We start from the raw sequence: 15,545 nt of genomic DNA on the forward strand, positions 1-15,545 counted from the left end.
TTTTTGTGTGCGTTTAGAAACAATTTTTAATTGTGACAAGAATTGTTAGAATGAGTAGCGAAAAACTGCAAGTAACTGACATCCCCCCCAATTTTTTTTTTTATAGTCGCCTCTATTAATAGTTTAATACATAAATATAGTACCAAAAACCTTTATCCAAAGCAGTTTGTCATTTCAAACTCATCTTAAAACATTGCCCTTAAAAATGAATGACTTGAAGATTTGATTTAGAAAAAATGCACCGGAAGTGCGCAAGTACATGCATACACGGCGGAAACTCTCCCTAACCTTTTGTCATTTTTCGCAGAGGATAAAGAACACGAATGTGAGTAGTCTTACTGTATATTGTCTGTCAATGTGTTGCTGCATCATTTGTGTTCATATATCCGTTGCTTAAAGGTTTACATCGCAACATCGATGCTAGTTTTATTAGCCCGTCTATGGAATTTTGCAGTATGTTAGCATGAAACTAGTGGACTTTTGTCAGAGAACGTTATATTGCTTGTTTAAATAGGCAACGTGTAATTATCTTTGTTTTATGTTTAGATTTGCACTAAACTTCAACTCGGAGTGGCAAGAAACAGCTTTAAGCAAGCTCTTGGCCTCTCTTATTTTTTTTTCTTTTTAATATAAATAGTTTACGATCTACCAAACTGCTGCGCTTTGTGAAGTTCGCTGCCGCAATCTAGCTCTCGTAACGCAAGTTTTTGCTCGCAACGCAAGACAAAAACTTGGCCAAGCGACTCTTATTTATAAAAAAATAAAAAAAAATAAGAAGTCTTGTCACTCCTAAGTCGTGGCCCCATTGTAGCATTATGTAACTGTGTGTAAATGACGCACCGTTGCTCCTCCACTCCAGTGCATCACAAATAACGAGGCTGCTGCCATTCCACCTCCTAATGAAACCGTTCCAAAAGCATTTAAAGCTACATTAGCGTCCCGTTCGAATGAGAAAGTACATTATCCGTCATGGAGTCCGTCGTGAGGGTGGCGGTGGGTGTGCGCGTGTGATGCTCTCACAACCTCGGCCCGACACCCAGACGCTACTTTTTCAATGCCGCAAGCCCCCTGGCCAAAAAGCTGTCAGCACATATTTTATCCTTTCACTCGCTCGCTCCTGTAGTTTCCGTTTTTTTTCCTCCCCTTCCAAAGCGGTGTAACCTCGTGGTGTGTGTGTTTGTGTGTGTGTGTGTGTGTGTGTGTGTGTGCATACAATAATAGTGGCACGGATCCAGCGCAAGGCTTTAAAAAGCGTTTACGTTGGGGATTATTAGATTTTACTTGCATCTGCTGCCGTGTTAAAGAGACTCATTACATTAGGAAGAGGCTAGTGGTGAAAACCTCCCCTGGCGGTTCACCAGTGCTGAGAGTCATGCTTTCACGCTCGTGCTAAAAAAAAAAAAAAAGCTTCTTTTTTTTTTTTTTAAATATAGCTTTGCACCTCCCCGCTTTATTTACATTTAAACTTAAACTAAAATGCATTGTAAACGTAAACAAAATTGCAAGCATAAAAATGCTGTATGTAAAGTACCGACGGTGTGTTAGATATATGCCTTTAAGAGGCGGGGCCTGGTAGGGTGGTGCGTCTCATCAGCAAGTCTGCATGTGAGTGTCATTGCTTGAGCTGTGGCCGACATCAGATCCTGTGTGAGCTTGCTTATTGTGTTTGTGTTTTACTGTTCTCCCGCATTCATTAAATAACGGAAAAGCGCATCGGTGACTGTGGCTCTCCTTTCCCACATGCAAGGGCATTACAGTAAGTATTGTGTACTGTAAAATTCCATTAAAAACAATTGCTATAAACTGCAGATTTCTGTGATAAACAAGTAGATAAATTCCACAAAAACGTCTGCCATGTTTACATCACATTTTCTAGTTATTTCTTTAATTATTAAGGTCAGAGCACCAGGCTCTGCCAACATCCTCTTGGAATCTTTCAATATCAGTTTCAGTATCTAAGATATTTTTTAGTTTTCTAGTTATTTTTGTTCTGTTTTATGTGCGTCTTATAATTCTGGTAATGATTAGCCTAATAGCATAGTTGCCTAGGTCACATATGAACATTTTCGGAAAACAAGAAATATATATTTTTTTTGCAATCACTGGGACTGGGGGAAAAAAATCGATAACTCAGCTTAGTCGACTTCAAAATAGGTCCACACAAAATCTCTGCCTCAAAGCTCCGCCGGAACGAGGAGAAAAAAAAAAAAAAAAAAAGAAAGTTAGCTCGGAACCATATTTGCCCCACCGGAACCCATGTTTCATATGGAGATTTATTGCAGATAGGCCAACAATAAGCTTTGCCTCAAAAAGAGCATCTGTAAGTGATATTTTTTAATTATTATTTTTTTTATTATTATTTTTTGACTGTTAGCTGTGAAATGTACATATACAGTAACATGATAAGTATGAGTGAGCTGAATGGTAATTAGCCTTTTTTTCACCTAAAATAGTAATCGCGAGCGCACTAATGCTAATTGCGATTGCTAATCGTTTAGCATTGAACATTTTGGTGTCTACAATTCAGGACACCAAATTTATACCATACACTGAGTACGAACATATGCAGTTTAAGAATTGAAGTTCATCCCTCATAAATGACAATAAGATGCATGTTAGTCGTAAAGAAATGTGTATATGTGTGTATGTATGTAATGGTAGGGGTGGGGGTATTATTATTCAATTATTCTACCAATAATCGGAGATTCGATTCTCAAAAGATTCAATAGTGACAACCCTAGCAAGCACTTCGGCATTTAAAAAAATACAATTAAAAAAAATGTTTTCAGTGATTTGGTAACAGTAAGTTAAAAATGACTTGACAGTTATGCTATTAGTCTAACATAATGCTCATGTCCTTTGTCTGTGCATTTTCTTCTTCTTATTGCACTTAAAAGCACAGTTGATGATTTACGGATTCAAACACGCTTACAGAACAAAATGTGTGTGCTATTATTTTTCTTGTTTCCCTCAAATTTCCCCCGCGACCAGGTTACCACGCGTTGGCACGGCTCTGTTATGAGCTGCGTTTCGTGGCCAAATCCAAACGTTTCACATGACCATCAACGCTGATTCAAACCGACAAATTCTTGGCACAGACCGCCCCCGGTCGAAGACACACGCTGACAGGGAAGCACATCTTTGAGGTAGGTCGAGAGGAGAGGAGAAACTCGAATAAAAGAAAACCGGTTACGTAATATCCACAGATGATTCCCAAAGTCAGGTTTTGGGAAGCTCCGGGGGAAGATCGGAGTGCTGCCAAAAATAGGAGCAATTGTCACGCTTCATTATCTTTGCGACTCTCTTGAAGTCCTCCAAGACTGTGCGAGTCACATTTAATCATTCCCACCGGGATCAACACGTTTATTCTAAATGCAACATCAAAAAAAGGAACAGACATGAAAGTTTGCGGAATATTGTGGATCCATTTCGGCTAAGAAAAGCTATGACTATTAATACATTTTATTGTTATCTACCCAATTTCTACCCTGTTTTTTTACACATTCAAAACAGAATCACATGGGCAAGTCTTTCTAAAGTATCAACAGTAAATCCATCCAGGCAGTTGTGTAATCGTTTGGGAGACGTCCAAAAACATACCAAATTTGCCAAAAAGAAATGACAATTCCAGACAAACAAGTGTGTTTGCACGGGCAACGAGACACCGACGTGGTCGGAATATTGACCACCAGCCAGTCAACATCTGGGAAGCAAGGTTGTTGGTTTTTTTTCTCCCCTTTTTTCACGTACGTTTTTAGTGATAGAATTGACCTCCAAAATAAAAACAAAAAAACCTATACTTTTCATTATTGTTTAGTTAATTACATTTTAATTATACATGAAAATAATTAATTTATTTTTTTAATTTAAAAAAATTTTAATTATACATGAAAACAATATAAAGCAAATGTGATTATTTTCCACTTTTTAGTATAAAAAATACCCCAAAAAATAAAATACAATTATACTAACCCAGCAGTACTGTTAAAATATTTTTTCTACATTTTTCTTCCATTTTTTGTACAGTATGTGCATTTTTGTAACATAACTAAACTATACTAACCAAACAGTACTATCTTAATATTTTTCGACTTTCTTCCTCCATTCTGTGTAGATTTCAAGGATACATTTATAGAAAATAAATATTTTTTTTAATCGACATTGTTGTGTAACTTTAAATGATAAACGGCTCTCCTCATTTACTTGTAAATTAATGATAATAATGACCGCATAAAGAATATTTATACTAACCACACAGTACCGTATTTCTATTTTTCTTATTTTTTTTCTTTCCTTTTTTTAGCATAGATTGTAATGGTAAAATTAAAGCAGCAAAGCATTTTTAAGTCTGAATTTTTATGTAGCTTTCAGAGAATATTACCATCGAATAAAATAATTATACCAACCAAACATGACTTATTTTTTTTTTGTGCGGATTTTACAGATAATAAGTTGGAAAAAATATTTGTTAGTACATTTACTGATTTCTTCGAGACTTTGATTCCGACTTGTATAAATAACAATTGAATTTAAAAGTTTAGCGTCACCTACAGAATGCACACAAGTTTATTTATGTACCTGTGGACATATCTTTCTTGACTTGATTGTATAAGTGATGCAACAAGGTGAAATTCAAATCTTCCATCTGCGGCGCTTAAAATTTTATGACTCGGCAGATTTGAAGCTCTTACCGTGTTTGACTCTAATTAACTTGGCTTTTCTTCCCTCTTTTGTTCTTAGCTGGCTTCATGTATAATTGACGTTTTTTGTTGTTGTTTTACAATTTACATTTCCATAGGTAAAATCAAGGTTCTAAACTGCTTTTATTCAAGTAAACTGATCAGCATCCTAATCAGTTACGGAACTTTTTTGTTGCAAATGATTGAGAGATTTTTAGAAATGGACATAAGCGTCTCTAATATTGCCTTTTTTATTTTTATTGGCTGCTTTCAGTTATTGGTTAAAATAAATTGCACATCCTTGCCACTATTTGTTATGTTAACAAATGAATGTTTAAAAGTAGAGTTAAATAATAATATTGCTGAAATGATATACTTCCCATCTAAGTCATCTTAGTCATCAAAAAGTAGCCTCTACTGGCTACTTTTTGATGACTAACGATCAAATTCAATTCACACTTTATTTCCATATGCACATATTGACATGTACTGTAAATAAATTAATGATACCGAACACCGGAGCCGTGAAATTACATCAGACAAATAAATGAGGGCAGGGTAGGGGAAAATGGTTCCATAACAGCCACCATATTTTTAGGGGAAAATTATACCCCCGAAGCCAGTTTCCCTTAGCGACATGAGGTGGGCAAACTGCAAAAAAAAAGGATCAAAACCTATACCTAAAAAGACAGGAAATCTGCCAACTTGACTTGAAGTTACCATTTCCAGGGTTTCTTTAAGTACGAAATTTCCGAACAATTTTTCCCGATTGCTAACAAATTTGAACCACGCATGCTAGACACATGTAGCGCTAAATTATGAACAATTGGAGATTTCATCATGCACGTGGGCGGAGCATGGCAGTTTGACGACGAGCCCTAACTTAGCGTAACGCTCTACAATTTCAGCGCTTGACTAAATGTCTTGAATTGTATAGACCAGCAGTTCTCAAACGTTTGACACAAAGTTTCTCCTATAAAAATGTTTTTTAAAAATTACTAAACGCTCCATATAACACCATTATGACCAACAATAAAATACGCGGAGTCGGCCTAAGTGCTAATAAAAAAAGATATATTTTATATTTTGTAAGCCCCCATAATGTTAAGCACAGTTTAAACATTAACAATGTACAATTAGGGAATAAAATTAATTAATGATTCAATTAAAATATTTTGCACAAAGTTAAATAAAAGAAATTCCGAAATAAATGCTTTCAAAACGTTCTTAATGATGAAATGCAAATATATTCAACTTAAAAGTTAAATACAACTGAACTACTTGGGAAGGGATTCTTTTGATTGAGGACTACAAGTGATAAACCCTCATCTTGAATTCAAATTAAAACTGCTATCTACCACACACGCACATATCGGTAAAAGCGAGCTAGCTGTCGACGCTATTTTTAAATCCTATCGCGCTCCTTTTTTTTTTTTTTTTCTTTCCTTCCGCCTTCTTTGACTCTTGTTTTGACATTGTGCCTTTAGGGAATCTCCCAAGAAAAAACTTTCCACCAAGGTCGAAACTTTGATGCGCTGTCATTTTCATCTCACCTGCGCACCACAATCTGCATTTAGCACTTCTTTTTTTCCTCCCACCTCTCCCCTCTGTTTTATTGATGTAACAGGTGCTTAGCACGACAGACAGCGGCAGTCAAAATAATGTCGTCTGCCTCCCCCCGTGTGTTTGGCTTTCAGGCTGCCAGCTAAACTTAGACATCTTTGAGGTTTTTCTGCCACTTGATGGAAGGTGATGCCACTGCATAATGCATGAGGTGAGAAGGGAACACTTTGTCTGGCTGCTTTTTTTTATAGGCGCTCTGCTGCTACAAACATGGATATATTTTTTATATGCACGCTGGAGCTTCTCATATCAGTCCAAATGTGCAAAGTGGCAACATTGTCATAAAAAAAAAAGATACGAGCAAAACCTTGATTTTTGATGCTGTGACGCTTCAACTCATTGAGGTTGGTCCCACAGATGTACCAAAAACATTTTATTTTTATAAGTCATCTCATTCGCTTGCCAAAAGTGTCTTTTAAGGTCTCTAAATGGAAAACCTGGGCCTAAGCATGCATTTATTCCCTCTTTATCTTTATTTAACGAGCCCTGTTGACGAAGAGCAACACTGCTGATTATTTTATTAATCCTAGGAAGCTGTAAATATACTTTATACATTGCTAATGAATCAATGCAAAACATTTAAGACATGTTTTAGGCATTTAACAGTAACTTTGTTGAATTTTTGTAAATGTAGAATTTGGGAATACCCCCACCCCCGCTCCAACGCTTCACCTACAGTTATAAAGTAAAAAAAAATTTTAACTTATATATGCAAAACATTAAAATTGGTTCATTAAATAGGTAGTGTTTTTATTTGTCTATAATTAAGTGCAGTGATAATGTTCAAACTGTGCATAATGTTAGTGATTTACAATAATATTGTACTTTTTAGGAATAAAACCTACTACACTACTGAATTTTATTGTTGGTTATTATGGTGGTACTTGGAACGCAAAGTATTTTTTTAAGGTGGTGCTTGGTGTAAAAAGTTTGAGAACCACTGTGATAGATTAGTAAAACTGGTCATTTGGATTTGAAATTTTGTCTGATGGCTACCGACCTTGAACCACATAAGTATACAGTACCAGACAGATGGGCAATGCTAATCAATTTTTGTTGTTAGGGCAGGGTAGCAACTTCAAGTGCTAATTGAAATGTAAGGAAATTTTTAGCAAAGTTGTAATTATTCTATGAGTATTTATTTTGTTTACATGCTTTCTCTCATCTATATTATTTGCTCTCGTGAGAAAATCCGGGGACCTTGTAGAGAGAGGTGGGGGCACTTGCTCGGTGCTTTAAATTAATAAAGCAATCTTGTATTTTTATTTTTATTTTTGTACTCGTCCACGCTTGAGCATCACCTTGTATGGCTGGAATTTCTACGACCACCCTCCAGACTCGAGGGGTCCGGCATTTGGGGAGGTGGGGTGGCGGTAAGTCATTGATATGTACGGGAGGGCTCGGGGATAAACAGTGGCATTACGCCAGCTCGCCTGATATATTTTGATTGAGCACAAACATGGGTAATGGAATCGGGATCCTTAAAAGCGGGATAAAATGACAGAAAGGGAGCTCTTTCTTTTTTTTTTACCACCTGATTCTCCAGACAGCCACAAAATGGAGCCATGTAAATGTTAGCAACCGCACTAGACGTGACGTGTGCGCGCGTGTGTGTGTGTGTGTGTGTGTGTGTGTATGTGTGTGTGTGCTTGCAACAAATCGATGAGGTGTCACTGTTGTCCCCATTGTGTTTTTTACCATCAAATGTGTGCTATAATCGAGTTACATTCAGAAAGGATTTTCTTTTATTTTTCTCAACTAATCCCGCTCTGTCGGCCGCCCCGAATGGACTCGAGAAAATAACGTCCCTCCTTGCATGTAATCATAAAACCAATAATCAATAGTAGGCCACGTTGCAATCGGTCGCCGAGATGGGAAGTGTCGAATCTGTTCAGCTTTTGTTGGCCATAGCGTTAGCATCTTAGATGATCTTTTTTGTTTTTGTATGATTTGACACACATTTGTTGACCCAATCTTGCTACTATTGCCAGCAGATTTGACTCGTTCGCTATCATGCACGGTCACAAAATTATATTTAAACTGTTAATAGAGGCAAATGTTTAGGGGCGGCGTTGATTTTTCATGTATTTAGGTATTTGCGGCAAGGCTCGGTCCCTATCCCCCGCGAATAACAGTCATTTTCCTGCATATTGTTTTCTTACAGCCTTCAAATCAATAATTGTAACGGTAGGATGTGTCAAAACCTCACCTCTGTGCATGAATGTAGTATTAGCGTCTTTAGCTAGTATGCAGTTTTTCAGGGGTTTTACAAATAATTTCTGAACCCAAACTTGCAATTAACATCCCGTAATATGTGTATAATCTTTTCTATATCGTGCTTTGTTACAAACGTGTATTTATGCTAACAATGGTAGTAGCCGCAAGCTAACATCAACGGAGCCTCATCTAACTGACTTCCATATTTTGAATTGTATTACTATGTAAAAACTAATTAGCAATTGCTACGTCCATTATTTTAGTCTTTAACCAAACGTGCATGTTTTTGGAATGTGGGAGGAAGTCATAATACCCAGAGAAACCCCACACAAACATATTTTGGGGGGCGGGTGGGGGAGAAAAAGAAGTAAATTTCCTTTCAGGTCTGTACGGGATGCTAACATCCCTCAAGCATGAGCTCCATTCCCTTTCCTTTCCCGCCGCAATTATCCTTTCTTTCTCTTCCCGGCCACCGAATGAATGAACAAACAAGTCCCCAGTAGCAGCAGCCTTACTTCAATTTACCGCCTCTTATCAATCGGCTCCCTTTTATCTTTTTGTGTTTTCTTATTCACTCCATCTTAAGCCGCAGCTTTTTATTTACGAACGTCGTTCCAGGTAGTTTTATCGCTGCCTTCGAGGAAGTGCCGGATGCAGGAGAAAAATAAGAGGATGGACGGAAGAGAGAGAGAGCAACGCTTTCAAGGCTGCGGCGGGAACAAAAAGGCTTTGGCGGTCACGTCCGCCTACAGGGTTTTTCCTGGCCCAAATTTAGGCGTACCATTATGACCATTCTCACGCATGCTCAAACAAGTATTGAAGTATTACCATGCATTGTTTTTTTGTATACTACGATAAGGCACCACTGTATAGTTGAACGCAGCGCTGTTTAATAGTAGTTGAATATCACATTTTACTTGACACATTTCACAGCCAGAGGCAGATTCAACCTCTTATTTTTTTATTTTATTGATTACCTACTGTGCGACTGTGATGTCACGTGACCATTTTTTGTGCGCTTTTTAGCATACTGCCTTCTATGGGCTCGTCTACCGCTCTAATATGACAAATTGTGATCGCGGGCGCTTTTATTTATTTTGCTACGTGTAGCGGTGATATATACGACCAGACAAGTCCACCGGCGAAATTGGGAGACGGGCAAAAAAAATACAATAAAAAATTACATGGAGCGGCAAGCTGTTACAACTGAATAATGCAATTCGCATTTCAAGCGTGGGCGTTTTTGTTTTACGAGGAGGTGATTAGCATATGTTTTGTTGATATAGATTTCAAATTTACGGCGCTTGTCAAAAGTGACTGTCGGACAAAGTCGATTATTAAGCCGGCAAATGGCCTGAGAGAGGTTTATGTGAACTTCCTTAATGGCTGCAGTCAGTCTGTTTCAAATCACTCGCACGCACACAAACACTAATCATGTATTTCAGACGCACAACATGAAAGCCGGCACTTAGAAAAGAGACTCGAGCGTGCGTATATCTCTGAGCGGAATCATGAGCTGTGACAATTTAGTATCCTTTTACATCTCGTTAAAACCTTGCTGCGGTGATCAATTGTGTGATGCCACAATAGATGATGCGCTCTGCTAAAAAGCACCAATCTGTAAGTGTATATAAAATGCTTGTTAAAAGTTCGTCAAGTGTGTGCAGTTGGAGTAAATGCATCTATTGACGTTTTTCCGCTGCACTCTCTGGCCTCAGCTTGATGTGGTTGGTTTTCCACATGAAAATAGTACAGCGGGAAACTGCGATAACCATATTCAACGCGTTAGACCCTACCATGCAAGCAAACGACAACAATGTACGGAATATTTTGTCCTTTGGTTTTGGTTGTGGTAAAGCATCAACAGTGAGTAGAGTCATCCCCAAACGTGTATTCTAGAGGAGACTAAGCGCAACAAGAAAATGGAGCATTGCGGCAAAGTGGAGACTGTGGCGTAGCGTACCAGCAAAAGGGTAATGTGTCATTTTTAGCTCTGCACCCACCTACTGGAAATGGTAGTTGGTAGTAAAGTGTCAATAGCGAGTAGAGCCATACCAGGCCATATGTGGTTTTGAGCGGATATAAAATGTTCAGAAAAGTGCCAGCTCAGGATGGTAAGTGAAATACATTATGCTCTATTCCCATAATCAAGGATAAAGAGGGTCTCCTGTATTTACTTCTCATGTAGGATTTTTTTCTTCGAGATACAACTGATTTCATCGAGAAAACAGCTACAGGTTTAACATTAGCTAACAATGTAATTTCTAGCATCTAGCATTTATCCTGCACCCTGACTGCTCAGTGACTACACTAGTGCCTCATACTATTTGGTTTTACCTTGGGAAAATCGTCATTACCATTTATGGATTCGAACAGATAGAAACTATTCAGGAAAGGGGCAATTTGGAAAAGTAAATTGACAAACGAAAAACAAAATCAGATCGACGTCGAGGAGTCGGCTACATAGCACAAGCTTGGCAAGCAATCATCCAATTCAAATAAAACTGCTTCTCTGTTGGAAACCAAGACAATCTCTTTGAATGCTGTTTGTTTTTTTATTATGTGAGTTTACCCACCTATTGATTAATACCATCGTACATCAAGTGTTGGATTCTGTAATACCCGAAGAGTAAGTGCTAAATTGAGTATGTTGCGTTACTAGTCACAGGGTGTTGCCAGTCTATCCAGCATCAAGTAACGTAGTGTTTCAGCAAGCCATTGTAATTTAAGCACAATACACTCTAGCCCAGTGACACACATACACACACACACACACACACACTACATTGATGTTGAGGCTGCATGGCATGGTTCCCAATTGGAGTGGCCTTAATAAGACCATCCATACCTTATCAGTTCTCTGTCTGGGCGACACAATAGTCAGATTGAGGGGCGACACAAAAGGCCTTTGAAAAGGCTTTGTGCGCTGTGTGTGTTGCGCTTTACCGCTTAAGTGTGTTTTTCCTCTTATCTTGGCGAAAGTGTGTACTTCACCTATGATCTCTAACGGGAGGAGGAAAAAAGCCGTCCTTTGTCCACCATCTTTTGTCCGACCATGTTGCTTGTTGGCGAATCCGTGTCGTTCCGACGGACATTTTGTCAAAGAGAATCACAGTCATTTGGTTTCAATTCGTCTTAAGTCTCTGCCAGCCATTGGGCTAATTTCAAGCTGGATGGACGGACTCCACTTGAGTTAGGGTTTACCTTTTAAAGCCATGCACCCCTTTCACCATCCTGACAGATTGGGGGCACCCCTCACGATTTTGAGCTACTAATTCAATCTCACAGAGGAAATGCTGAAATGTAACCATTTTATTTCATGAAACAAATTCCATTTCCGCACCTCCAGTTTAGGAATACCTGTTCTAAATGGTACAATCGAAAATCATCATACACTGACTTTGAGTGCCGTTTTAGTTCCTGTCTCTTTAAGGCCTCCTTCGCTCTTCCATCAGATTGGCATTACCTTGCCAAATAATCGTAATAATTCTTTCCAACATTCCAAACAAGAAGAGAAGAACAGGGCGTGCCTTGTGGTAAACAACCAAAAACTGACATTCCCAAAAAATTAATTAATATTTAATATTAGATGCCGTATTCAACAGAACAGAGTATGGTATACAGATTAGTCAGCCCTGTGCCAACAGGACTACAGTTTGATTCCATTCACAATTTTTACCACTGCCATGGCACACACTTTTTGTATTTGCTCGTTACGCATCCAATTCGTGCATGAAAAACCTACTAAGTTTTGGTGAGTGTCTGAAGGAAAATGCAGATACAGGAGTTTAATTTTGTTATTACAGTCAACTTGAATCGGGGCTTGGTGACCTACCAAGTCAATATGTTTAGTTTGTCACAGGCTGTCCTCGGTTATTGACTGAGTTCCGTTTTAGCAGCGACAACTAAACATGAATTTGTATGTATGTCTAAATGTGCCATAGTCACGCTAATGCCGTAGTAAAGTCATAATTACAGTAAGTATTTGCATGAAAAAAAATTTCTAGGCCATACATATATTAAAGATCCAAAGAAAAACAGTAAGTACGGCGGAAACTGAGCATGCCTTCTTGTGCTCCATGACAAATATTTTTTACGCCACTGCACAAACTATCCATTTGTAACCTTTAAACTGTGTATGTCGTGATCCTCGTAAACAGAAACCCCCTCATATTGCTACCCAATTGGCCTCATTCTACTTTTCAGCACACAGGTATGGTGGCTGAAGATCTAAGCTACAACCACCACCTTCTGTTGATTGGTTCGGAGAAAATTTTCACATTTTGAAGAAATGAGAAGCATGTAAAATCTGACATAAAAATGAATAGAGGATTCGATGGTTGTGTTTCCTGATTACAGCAAGTACTCTATTTTGCGCTGTAGAGCATCACAAAGACCTGCCAGCAGTTGTCGTTCCGAACAGTCCTGCGGCAGATGAACTGAGCTAAAAACGTTGCCTGTGTTTTTGCATTAACATTGGAGGAAATGACTTCCAGTACGGGGTGGAAGCTTGTGCACAGCCTGACAGGATAAGGTCACGCACCTTTACAATGTAGCCTAGCCTCGCTTGATTGTTATTGATTCGTCCAATTACATGTATGACCAGAAACCGCCCGGATACAACAATTCCAGTTCCTCTCCTTTATCCCTGAACCTTGTCAAGGCCGGAACATTGCACTGTAATTGCGCCTTCTATTCCAAAGGTGCCAAACACAGAATAGTTGTTCCTTAGCCGTGACTTTCCTGAAGCAGGAGTGCATCCATTTGCATTCGACGTGTGACATCAATCAGTCCTGTTTTTTTGGGGTTAGAGAGGCATCGCCACCGTCTGCTTCGGCTTCGCTGAGAGACGCCAAGATGGATGGCTGTCATCTCCTCGCCCGAGTTGAGTGAATCGCTTATCAAGGGCGTTGTTTTTCCCTGGGAATTTGCTCGGCTGATCGCTCAGCGGAAGGAGACTGCAAGTTCATTTTTATTTGACATTTGTTGACATTTTGTCTTCCCTAGCCTGCCAGATGGGTTCACCGGCCACAACAGGTACACATGCGCAATCCGATGACATCCAATAGAAGAACTGTGTCTAAAATGCAAAAATTCTCAACATGAAATCCAAAAATGCCATTGAAAGAGGAGCTGACCAGAGAGCTGTTTACATACTAAATAAAGTATTAACGATAATTACAGTTTGAAACTGTAATACTACCCATCCAGTTTCAACAGTGCTTGTCCGCATTAGGGTCACCGGTGAACAAGAGCCTATCCCACCTGACTTTGGGCAACAGAAGCAGAGTACAACGTGGACTGGTCGCCAGTCAATCACTTGGTACATAACGGACAAACAACCATTCACACTTCAAATTTAGTCTTCAATGCACCCAACGTGCATGTTTCAGAAATGTGGGAGAAAGCCGGAGTACGTGGAGAAAACCCACACAAGCACAATGGAAACTCCACTTGGGAGGGCCTGAGCCGAGTTTCAATCCCAAGACTTCTTGACTGTGACGCACACATGGTAACCGCTACCCCATTGTGCTGGCTAACTTGAAATCAACTTATATCTTGTGAAACCTAACGCAAGTTAACACAAGTGGCAAGCATAATGGCGGTGGCTGGAGTGAGAAGCTAACTTAGCAGTCTTCAGTCAGTGCTCCTTCATCCAAACACAGTAAGTCCTTTGTTCACTAAAAATTGGTCAGCGCCCGGCTCTGATCAATGGGAATGGGAATGGGCCCTAGAAACAGGAAGTAACGACCCACCAATATAAACCCAGTAACAGGGCTTAGCAGAAGCAATACCTCTGCTCAGTCATCCACATAACCAGTGGTGATGATCATCCCTTATATGCCCCGAAACACTCAAAGTGCTGGACAAAAGTATTTGCACGTAGTCGGTTCTACTTAAGTGGGGTACACGCACACCGATTTTCAAGATTTTCAACATCTTAACCAATTTTTTTTTAAATGTAAGACCCCACATAAGACAACGAAACATCGTAATGTGTATTTGTACTGCTCGTGTGGTGTATTTGAGGTGGCCAACATAGCACAGCACACACACAACCATATTTTCTCTCCACCGACAATCAAGAGTATTCCCCCCCAACCGAGAAGTCTGGCATAGTATCAAACCTGACCTGTGAGAAGTAGCATGGTCCCAGAAGGCATCCACACTGCCGGGCAATACAAAGAAGAAGAAATAGTAGTTGCAGTAGATGAGGAATACAAAGAAGAGGGCTAACTAATCTGGTAACTACAATGTGGTTGCAACTGCTTTTCCTTGTAATTTTAATTAGGGTGACAGATTTGTTTAACAACTGTCGGCCCAGACTGTTTTCCAAGGACTAAAGTGTGGAAATATCTCTCATAACACACCCCACACCACAGGATAATCGGTCAGAATAATTACAAGTAGGGGAAATGCTCTAATTTCACCCGATTATCATTATGTATGTACACCGGTTTAGAAGGCGCATTACTTCACAGTAACTTCTGGTAAATCATCTTTTGTCACCTCAGTTGTCCTTTTGGAAAAAGTGTTACAAGAAGCAGGATTTGTTTCAACCTCACAAAAATGTGGGTTGAACTTCAATTTGTCCAACTTTTGGGTGTGTTTGAACTTTAAGGTATAAAACGCATGTTTAATATTGCCAAGTTTACCTGATTTTTGCCCCTCCTTTGTAGCTTTTTATTAGATTTCCTCATCATTCACAAGTGAAGCCAAGTGATCAGACTTTGGTATCGTTTAGCTTAAAGGATCAAGCTTTGAATGTGTCAACTGCGCCAATAATCAAAGCTCTGTGTGTGTGTGTGTGTGTGTGTGTGTGTGTACGTGTACGTACCTTTCTCAAGGCGAGGTGTTTGAAGATCTCTCCAGACTCAAGGTGACTACAGTGGCTGTGTGGCAATTCGTGTCACTTTAATTGCTTTAGAGCACTTTCAGATATCGCTGAAGAGTTTTACTGGCTTTGTTCCAAGCCCGAGGCTCTTTGAGAATTTCGTAACGGAGCCCCTTTGGCGAAGGCCAGAC

The 15,545-nt window shown here is 39.3% G+C and overlaps 1 protein-coding gene across 1 annotated transcript in view; it reads left to right on the forward strand.

Annotated features, from left to right (window-relative positions):
• Nucleotides 1-15,545, forward strand: part of zbtb16a (zinc finger and BTB domain containing 16a) — a 126,029-nt gene that overhangs the window by 32,106 nt on the left and 78,378 nt on the right. The window lies entirely within an intron of this gene.

This window comes from Phycodurus eques, chromosome 17, assembly GCF_024500275.1.
Source record: "Phycodurus eques isolate BA_2022a chromosome 17, UOR_Pequ_1.1, whole genome shotgun sequence".
Taxonomy (NCBI): domain Eukaryota; kingdom Metazoa; phylum Chordata; class Actinopteri; order Syngnathiformes; family Syngnathidae; genus Phycodurus; species Phycodurus eques.